The following is a 9,028-nucleotide window of genomic DNA, read 5'->3' as shown; positions in this document are numbered from 1 at the left end:
AAATGTATCCCTAATAAATGAGCACACCCCAAAGTGATGAGCAAATCTAGTAACAAGTGAAAAAGATGACCATGGCCTTAAACACTTTTGTAAGCAGCTCATTAAGCATGGCGTGAGTGCTTTAAGAAATCTGATAGTTTTCCTTCTAAGTTAGAGAACTTTTGATCAGGGGGAACTTTAGTTCTGCTACAATCTACTTTAGAAGGACTGTTCAACATCTAAGTGGCCACCTGTCACACAAGCCACATCCCCCCCATTGGACCACTGTGCTCCCAATCCACCTCATCAGCATTGGATGAAAGTGGGAGCATAAGCCCTAGATGCTCTGTGTTCCCATAGGCCCAATCACATGGTCTTTCTGAGACTGCTGGGCTTGGCCACGTCATCAGGTCAGAAATGGGGAGGCCTGGGCTAATGAATCAGGATGAGAGAATGAGGAAAGGCCTCAGTGAGGCAAGGGATTCCCCCCCAACCCACCCCTGGGATCTTAAGCAATCTGTGTTTTGGCATTCTGAGCCATACATAACCCAGTTCCCAGCCGCCATCTGCCCCCATGAGTACTGGACACTGACTTTGGCATGATGGACTGAAGCAGATTTTTTCAGTACCCTGTCCCCTGGAGCTGGGGCTAGGAGAACACAGTGAAGTTCACAATGGGATTGTGGGAGCTGGTAACAGAGAAAAGACCCCAAAGTCACGTATCCAAGTCTTCCCAGGAATCCTCCTATCAAGCCAGGGCCAGTGCAGCCTTCACAGGTTGAAAGTCCAAGCCAACAAGAAAAATTCACCTTCCAAGCCTGACTAAAGAGGCAGCTTTAAGGTCATCCTCCCCACTTCTTGCAGGTCCCTTTAACTGCATGTGGGAAGGCTACTGATGATGAAGCATGGATCATCAGTGAGATACGCAGTCCTTAAAGCTGTGACGGCTTCTAAGGGAGTGATGATTAATAGAGCAACCTCCCCTGCTTTGGAAGGGGTTGGGCTCTCCCCCATTACCTGTCAGAGCCATACAAGCTATGGGGCAGCTGCAAGCACCAGGGCATGAGAGTAAAACCATGTGCTGGAAGCAGTGGTGGGGTGTGAAAGCTGCAAGTCAAGCAGATTCCCTGATTGCTGTGCCAGGCAAGCAGGATCCAGCAAAGCAATCACCATGTCTTCGAGCTACTGCTTCCCCCAGCTCAGGAGCTGGAAAACCTCAGGGTGAATAAAAACAGGGTGCTTGCCTCCCAGCTAGGGCATAGCAGGGGCAGGTCGCTTCAAGTGGCATGGCAGGTTGGCATTCCAAGTGATCCCATGTGCCAAAGGCCTAACAGCTCCAGAATGGGATCACTTTATGAGCTTCAGCTTGGCACGTGTGTGTGAGAGATGGAGAAAAGCCCCTATGGCTACAGATATCTGACCAGCTGCATCCACTTCTAAGGCACTTTTCCTGCCCTGTGGAGATGCTTCTCTTATCTGCTCCTGGAGGGGACCCCAACTGCATGATCTGAGCCAGAGGGGACCAGAAAAGGGGCTGAAGGTTATTAAACAGCTGTAGGCCCTGGATCCCCACTGCCCTGAAACTCACTGGAGAAGTAGAAGGCAGTGCCGTACCAAGGCTCCTGGTGTTCCCAGGCAAACTTTTAGTATCAGGCCTCTCTTCGCCAGAGATAACGATAATAATAATCAGACTTGCTGCAAAAGTCTTCATCACATCTGTGGTGTTGATGTGTTTAAATAGTTTGTTCTCAGTTGATAACATTGCCATTCCCATATATGCGCAATATTAAAACTTTTTTTTGGCAATTGTAATTATTTTTTCATTTTCGAGCCCCCTTTCTGTCCAGGTCCCGGGCAGATGCCCAGTTTGCCCATGCCTGTATCCAGGTCTGGTGGAAAGGGAAAGATCTGGGGTTCTCTTCCAGATGATTTTGGATGCAGGGGCTGCTTATCAAGTGTGGGGCCAGGCAGCTTCTGGGGAAATCAATCACAGCCCTCCGCATACTCCCAAGGGTAGGCTGACTCTGGGTGTCAGCCCTTTCATCCAAAGCCTGATGGAATCCTGGCAGGAGGCTTCTCTGAGGGAGCCTGATAGTCAAATCCTGGCAGCCTCTCGGCTCGTGTGCAGAACCCAGACCCCATTCATGCTGGGCTGCTTCCCAGCCAACTGGGGCTGCTTGGCTGTTCTGAGCCCTGCTGCTCCTGAGCAGAGCAAGCAGATCACACTGCCTTGGAGAGATGCCCCTGGGCAAGCCAGGAGCTGCAGGGAGTAAACCAGGGGCAGGCAATTATTTTGGGCAGAGGGCCACTTACTGAGTTTCAGTAAGCCATTGAGGGCTGCATGACAGGCAGCCCAGGGCAGATGAATATTAATTTTCTAAATTTTTTAGGGGCCCTGTGGACTGGATGGAATGGTGTGGTGGGCCGCATCCAGCCCCCGGGCTGCATTTTACCTACCCCTGGAGTAAACTGAGGCAGCCTGGAGGCTCTCCCTGTGCCCAGGCTGCAGGCCCAGGTCTGCAAGCACAGTGGCCACTGCAGCACAGGACAGCCACTAGAGGGAGAGAAAGGGCTACACTGGCCCAGTGGCAGGGGGAACGGACCTCACCCCCAAAAGCACAGAGAAGGCTGTGCCCTAGCTCCATCCCTACCTAGCTCATGTTGCACGGGGGCTGGTGCACTGTGGGAAACAACCCTGCTCATGCATCACATTCCAGGCCTGGCCCCTCACCTGATGCTTCTTGCATCGCCACTGCTGGCAGCTTTCATATCTGCTCAGCCTTCCCACCATCCCCTGTCTCCAGGGAAAGAGCTGTCAGCCTCAAGGCGAGGCCCCAGCTCCAGGGAGCATGCGACCATGTAGTAATCGCTGGCAATGCGATCTGCCTGCCACTAGAACCAGCTTCACAGGATTAGGAGAGATGAGCTAATCAACCCTGCCAGCTGCCCCCAGCTTCCTCTGCCAGGGAACAGGGAGAGGAGGGGAGCTGAGGCTGAGACACAGACAGTGCAATGTGCTCTGGGTGCACCAGCTGCAGGTCAGCAGTGAACCACGAAGCCACTGCTCAGGGATGCCTGGATACTATGACAGACAAGCACAGGGATGGCACTGACCCCACAAAAGGTTAATTGTTCTTGGTCTTTTGAAGCCTCTTCACCTCCCCACCATGGAGGAGAGGTATGGAGAACAGTGATCAGAAGCAACAGGCCAGCTGGGGTGAGGGAGTCACTAGGGGCAGCAGAACTACTGGAGCCAGCCTGGGCCCTGTGGGCTAGGGGTTACCATGAAGCACCTGGGGCTGAGGCTGCTTGGGCCCAACGGTGTTGTTCTTGGCTCTTCTCTGACCTTCACTCCTCTTACAGTCTCTGGAGGCAGCAGGTGCTTCAGTGGACACTGGGGTTAATCTGTAACAGCCAAGCTAGCTTCTCCTCTAGGACAGCACCAGTCAGGGAGCTTGCCAGGCCCATGCATTGGTCGTGGTTGGCTGGGCAGCGGCCAGTTCTGGCTGCAGGCTGACCACTGGCTCATGTCGGTGAGAGTTGCCTCATGTGCCTTCTGCCTCCGTGCACTGTGCTAGAGCCAGCGAGCAGGGAATGCACACTAGGCCCAGGATTGGTGCAGGTCTCCCCGGCCTGCTCCAGCACTGACCGCCAGCGCATCAATTCAGAGAAGGCAGCAAGCCAGGCCAGGCAGCAGCATGGTACCTCCATCCAGGCCAGGCCAGACAAGGCCTGGATGCCCGCAGGGAGGGTGACCTGAGTTGCTTGGTACCTCCAACCAGGCCAAGCCAGACGAGGCCTGGAAGCCTGCGGGGAGGGTGACCTAAGCTTTGAGGAAGCATTGGAGCTGCGAGGTGGGAGGCTCATTCCTGCAGTCACCAGTGCAAAGCCAGCTTGGGGGTAGCAGGGGCCAAGTGCTGTTAACGTGGCAGCCAGAGATCTTGCGGGGAGATGAGAGGGCCCGTGTCCTCCTCAGGACATCCTCTGGGTGGGATCGTTTGGTGGGCTCAAGGATTTGGTTAATGGCATGCTGAGAGCAGCTGCGAAGAGGACATCTCAGAGTGACTGCCTCACCCTACTAGCTTACTAGGTTGGGGCATGGGGAGCAGATCCAGGAGCATGTGCCCCAGCAATAAGAGGATGTGGTGTAGTCTTATGTCTTCCCCTCCCTCTCCCAAGCTTTATTCTTGTTGCCCAGGACCCCTGAGAGTCCCCTATGTGCCAGGAGCTGTGCCACCCCAGCAAGGGCCCTGCCCACAAGAGCATGCAGTCTAAACAAAGGAGATGATTTGCTCAGTCAGCAGCAGAGCTGAACACAGAACCCAGGCGTCCTGAGTGCCAAGCCAATGCCCTACCCACAGAATCACACTTTTTCCCTGGTGCTAACCTAAACAGTTCTCCAGGCATGTAGATAGTCCTCCCAAAACTCCAGGCCCTGCATGCAAGTCCAGGCCATCAGAGAGGTTTTCCACAGCCCAGTGGTACTACACAGAGACGGGCTGTCCCTACCCAAACTCCCCTTGGCTTAATTATTTCCACTTCCTCAAGGGAACTTGCAAACAATGGAGAGAAACTGTAAAGCAAAGGAAAGTCAGCAGTGGTTTCAGTTTAATTATTTTTCCCATTAAAAATACCAGCTCCCCCCCACCTCTCTGTCTGAGAGAGAGAGACACGGGGGAGGGAAAGCCAGATGCCAGGTGCCATTTCCAGCCCAGCTCTCTAGATGCAGATGCACCAGCATGGGGGAGGGAGGGAGGCCTGAAGGTAGACTGGAGCTCATCATCTGCATCTTCCCTGCTTACCCAGGATCAAGATGGAATAGATAAAGGAAAGACTGAGAGCTCAAACCCAGCTGGGATTTATACACCCGCTCAAACACACACCCACACACAAAGCCCTGCATGCACACACATTTATACTTATCTACTAATACACCAAGGCTCACACTTCACCAGGAGCCATGTAGGTGTGTAAGTGCACCCCCCCCCCCACACACACACACACGTGGACTTCTCCTCACCTCAGACATCCATATGCATCCAGTACACACCCTCCCAGTTGAAAACTGGGCTTGGTGCTGGGCTTTCTGGTGAACTTCTCTGGCCTGGGCTATACAGGAGCTCAGGTAAGTCCCTCACAAGGTTCCTTCTCACTTCCCACCCATCCAACACCAAGACCCAGGCAGACACCCAACCCCTGTCACTTGGTGCATGACCACTCACTAACCTCTGAAAGCACTAACAAAGGGTATTTAGAGAGAGCAGAGCCGGAAAGCACTGGTGCTTTGGAGAGGGGAGGTCAGTGAGTTGCTCCTAATTTAGGGTCACTGAAGCAGCCTCCAGCAGTGAGGAACACAGGGCAGTGGTGATAAGCAGAGCATGATGCAGAAGAGGGGAGCACTTAGGGGTGGTGCCTTGTAAGGCGTGTGCATCACATGCCCCTTGGGTAAGACCCCCACAAGCTACATGGGATTCTTTGCTATTCAGCCTCAAATCTGCAAAGGCATTGGGGTGGCACCAGGATGGGCACTGCACTGGCACCAGAAGCAGCAGGCAACAGTGCCACTGCCTGTCTGCAGACAGCAAAGCCCCAGGGAGACATAAAAGAGGATGATCCCCCACAGTTTGCAGCAGCTATGAGGAGGATGGGTATGGGGGTGATGGGACCAGGGCCATCTTGGAGCTCACCCGGCCAGAACTGCAGCCCTCTACCATGGGCATTTTCCTGCACAGACGGGGACTACCACTGCCAATTAGCTGCTCGCATTCTGCGCCGGTGTTTCCATTTAACTCTCTGCCAGCTGGCAGTGCATCCCGGCTGCTGAGGAGCTAATGGTGTGAAACAGTGTTGGATATGGAACTTGCCCTGAATACGTGATAGCGGGGATGCGGGGAGGCAGGGGAAATGAATCCATTGCAGGTTAGCACAGAGTTCTAGGCCCATGGTTTCTTCTCTCACAGATCAATGTCCACATCTGGTTCAGGAAGCCCAAAAATCCAGCCCCACATTTTCTCCTCTCCAAGACCCAGGTCAGAGTCCAATCCAGCTAGCTGAAGACTTTGGTTCTGGACTGAGAAAACTTGGAGGTGGGAGGGTGCCTGCTTAGCTTCCTGTCGTAGGGCATAGAAGGGCTGCATCTGGTGCCTTTGGGCCAGGCTGTCTGGGAGACAGAGAGAACCACAGGCTCCACACGGGTCCAGCATCCTGGATGGAGCAGGCAGTAATGCATCCAGCACTGTCTCTTCTGTCCTGCAAGGAGTACAATGAGCAAAACAAACCTTGACCTCTGGACTCCAGACTCTCCTGGCCTATTAGCTGCCCCCCTCCCTGCCTGCATCCTGTGCTGCCTTCCATTGGAAACACTCCTGCCATGCCCCAGCCTTGCCTCGCCAACATTTTAGTCCTTCCCATCAGGGGTTAATAATAGCCCTGCTCCCTACAAAGTTGCTCCCAGGACCTCAGCTATGCAGGTCACTCCACAAGCATTGTTCAAAGCCCTGAGGTGCCAGCCCTTAGCCCCGGGACCATTGCAAGGGTGAATGTTTACTGGAAACAGGGCCAAGCTGAGCAGGACTTGTGTACAGCAAACACAGAGGGCAGGCGCCGTTACTGCCCTGGGCCTGTCATGACGTAACAGCTCCCTCTTCTCCTCCCAGAGGGACAGCTGGCTGGGCCTAGCCTGGAGAGACCAGGGAGGAGTCACTGCTGCTAGGGGAAGCCAGCTGGGAGGAGAGAACCCACCTGCCAGCCAGGCCTGAGTGGGAAAGAGCTTGGGGTCCAGCCTCCGCTCCGCTCCCTCTTGGAGTCCGTGGCAGGCACCTTTCAAGGTATGCTCTCTGCCCCATGGGGCTCTGACCCCCACAGGGACCTATCGGGGTGGGGTGGGGGCTGGTCTCTCCACATGACTGCCATTGACCACTGCTCCACTGAGTGTCCAGCAGGGAAGGTCTTGCCCCAGCTCGACAGTCACTTCTGATAGGATCCACATGCCCCAAAGCCAGGCAAGGGGTCTCAGTAGGGAGGGGGGCTTAAGAGAGTGGCCTGAAGCCAGACAGCCCTTCCTCTTGGAGGGCTTGGATATGACTGACACAGCTCATGCTCAGTGTTAGCAGGAACCAGTGGGGGGAGGGCAGGGGGAGGAGGATAAGACCTGTGTCCTGTGCCAGCACCCTGGCAAGTAGCTCCCTGGATGTGGCCTTTTGGGGGAGCACCCCATGGGTCCTTGTCATGAGAGATGGCTTGTAACAATCCCTTCCCCTCACCGGATGTGTGGCTCAATACAGTGCAAGGCCTCCAATGTTGTCTCAAATGTCTTCCTTTGATTTCTGCTGCTTGGCCAGGAGAGCTGCCAGCAAGCTGGGCATGTGGATCACTCACCCTCCCTCCCTTCAGCACTGGGTGGTCTCTGCCACATAGACTCAGCACTGCCTGCCCATGAAGCAGGACAGACTCCTCCCAGTGACCCCCAGGCACAGACTGGTACTCTGCCTGCCCCTGCTTCTCCATTCCCAGGGGCTCCTTGGAACTGGGGTGTGAATTGCTGAGGAAGCCAGGCACCCTGAAGGAGAACATGTGCCCTGATATCTCCACAGCCTTTGAGAGTCACTGCTTTGGTGCCCTGCCCCACCTTGGAGCAGACCACAAGGTCCCTCTAAGCCTGGTATCCCCCAAGATCCCCTCCAGGCTACACCTAGCCCACTGCTACCTGGGATCTGAATCCCCTGACATCTGCCCAGATCCCAGCCAATTCCCCCTCCTACACTTGGAGCGGGACAAATGCTGCACACATTCCTGAATGCTCTCCTCTCCCACCCATCAATGTTTAGACACCAAACATGTGTGTCTCCAGGCTTCTGGGACACCCTGTTACTGTCCAGGCTGTGTGCAGTGTAAACACCAGGGCCAGGCCTGGGCTGTGCTGGACTGGGTGGGTGGAAGGAGGTAACAGGGAGGGCACTCATTCCATTCACCCCATGGACCAGCAGTGCACCTGGGTGGGGAGGAACTGGCATGGGGGATGGGGAACTGGCATGTCCCTGTACTGGTCCTGTTCTTGTGTGATGGGATCCTTACATGGGAGGAAATGAGCAAACAGCAAGGGGCGGGGGAGCACCCCAGCCTTTCTGCAGTGCAATGAAAGCCCTGAAGGGCCATCATGGCAGGAGTGTAAGGCAGGGCACAACCAAGGCTGCTTTAACCTAGCTTAGTGGGTGCAGGGCCTTATAACCTCTGCCCAGATGTGGAGAGGAGGTGGGGAGGAAATCAGGCTGGAGGCACCCCTAGCCCCTGCTCAGGGTGCCTCTCCTGTCCCTGGCACCAGTACTTATGGAAGAATTTCAGCCCCTGGCAGGAAAGTGCAGAAGCAGCCATCTTTTCCCTGTCCCCTGCCTGTCCCACCCTAGCCCTGCAGATCACCCCCTCACCTCGCTTCACTTCCAGTCAGGCAGCCAGCCCCTGGGCTGGGACACAGACTCCCTCCCCCTGCACCACCCTAAACACCCAAGCCCCATCAGCAGAAACAAAGGTCCCTTCCCTCCCACCCCTGCACCTGTTTTCACAACAAACCACTTGGAAGTGTTTGCTGTAAACCAGGTTCCTGGAGGAGTAGAGGGAGTGGTGGGATCAGCAGCTCCCCATCCCCAGGCCCACTTCCTCATTTTAATTCTTTCCTGGTGTGAGGGGAGATATGGGAAAGCTCTGTGCAAAAGAGAAGGGATGGAGGCCAGGTCTGTACCATAGGCCTCTCCTGGCACAGGGATCCAGCAGACCAGGCCATGGAGTCATAGATTCATAGATTCATAGATTAAGGGTCGGAAGGGACCTAGTAGATCTTCTAGCCCAACCCCCCGCCAGGGCTGGAGAACAACAAAAAACCCCAAAAAGAGAAACGGGACTCAAACGAGTCCAGCCAGGTAGGCATCCAGCCTCTTCTTAAAGACCCCCAGGGTAGGGGCCAGCACCACTTCCCTTGGAAGTTGGTTCCAGCTCCTAGCCGCCCTAACCGTGAAGTAGTTTTTGCGGATGTCCAATCTATACCTCCTCTCCATCA

The sequence above is a fragment of the Gavialis gangeticus genome, unplaced genomic scaffold (genome assembly GCF_001723915.1).
Source record: "Gavialis gangeticus isolate Ggan-Ray unplaced genomic scaffold, GavGan_comp1, whole genome shotgun sequence".
In the NCBI taxonomy this organism is placed as follows: domain Eukaryota; kingdom Metazoa; phylum Chordata; order Crocodylia; family Gavialidae; genus Gavialis; species Gavialis gangeticus.
Note: the sequence above shows the minus strand (reverse complement) of the source record.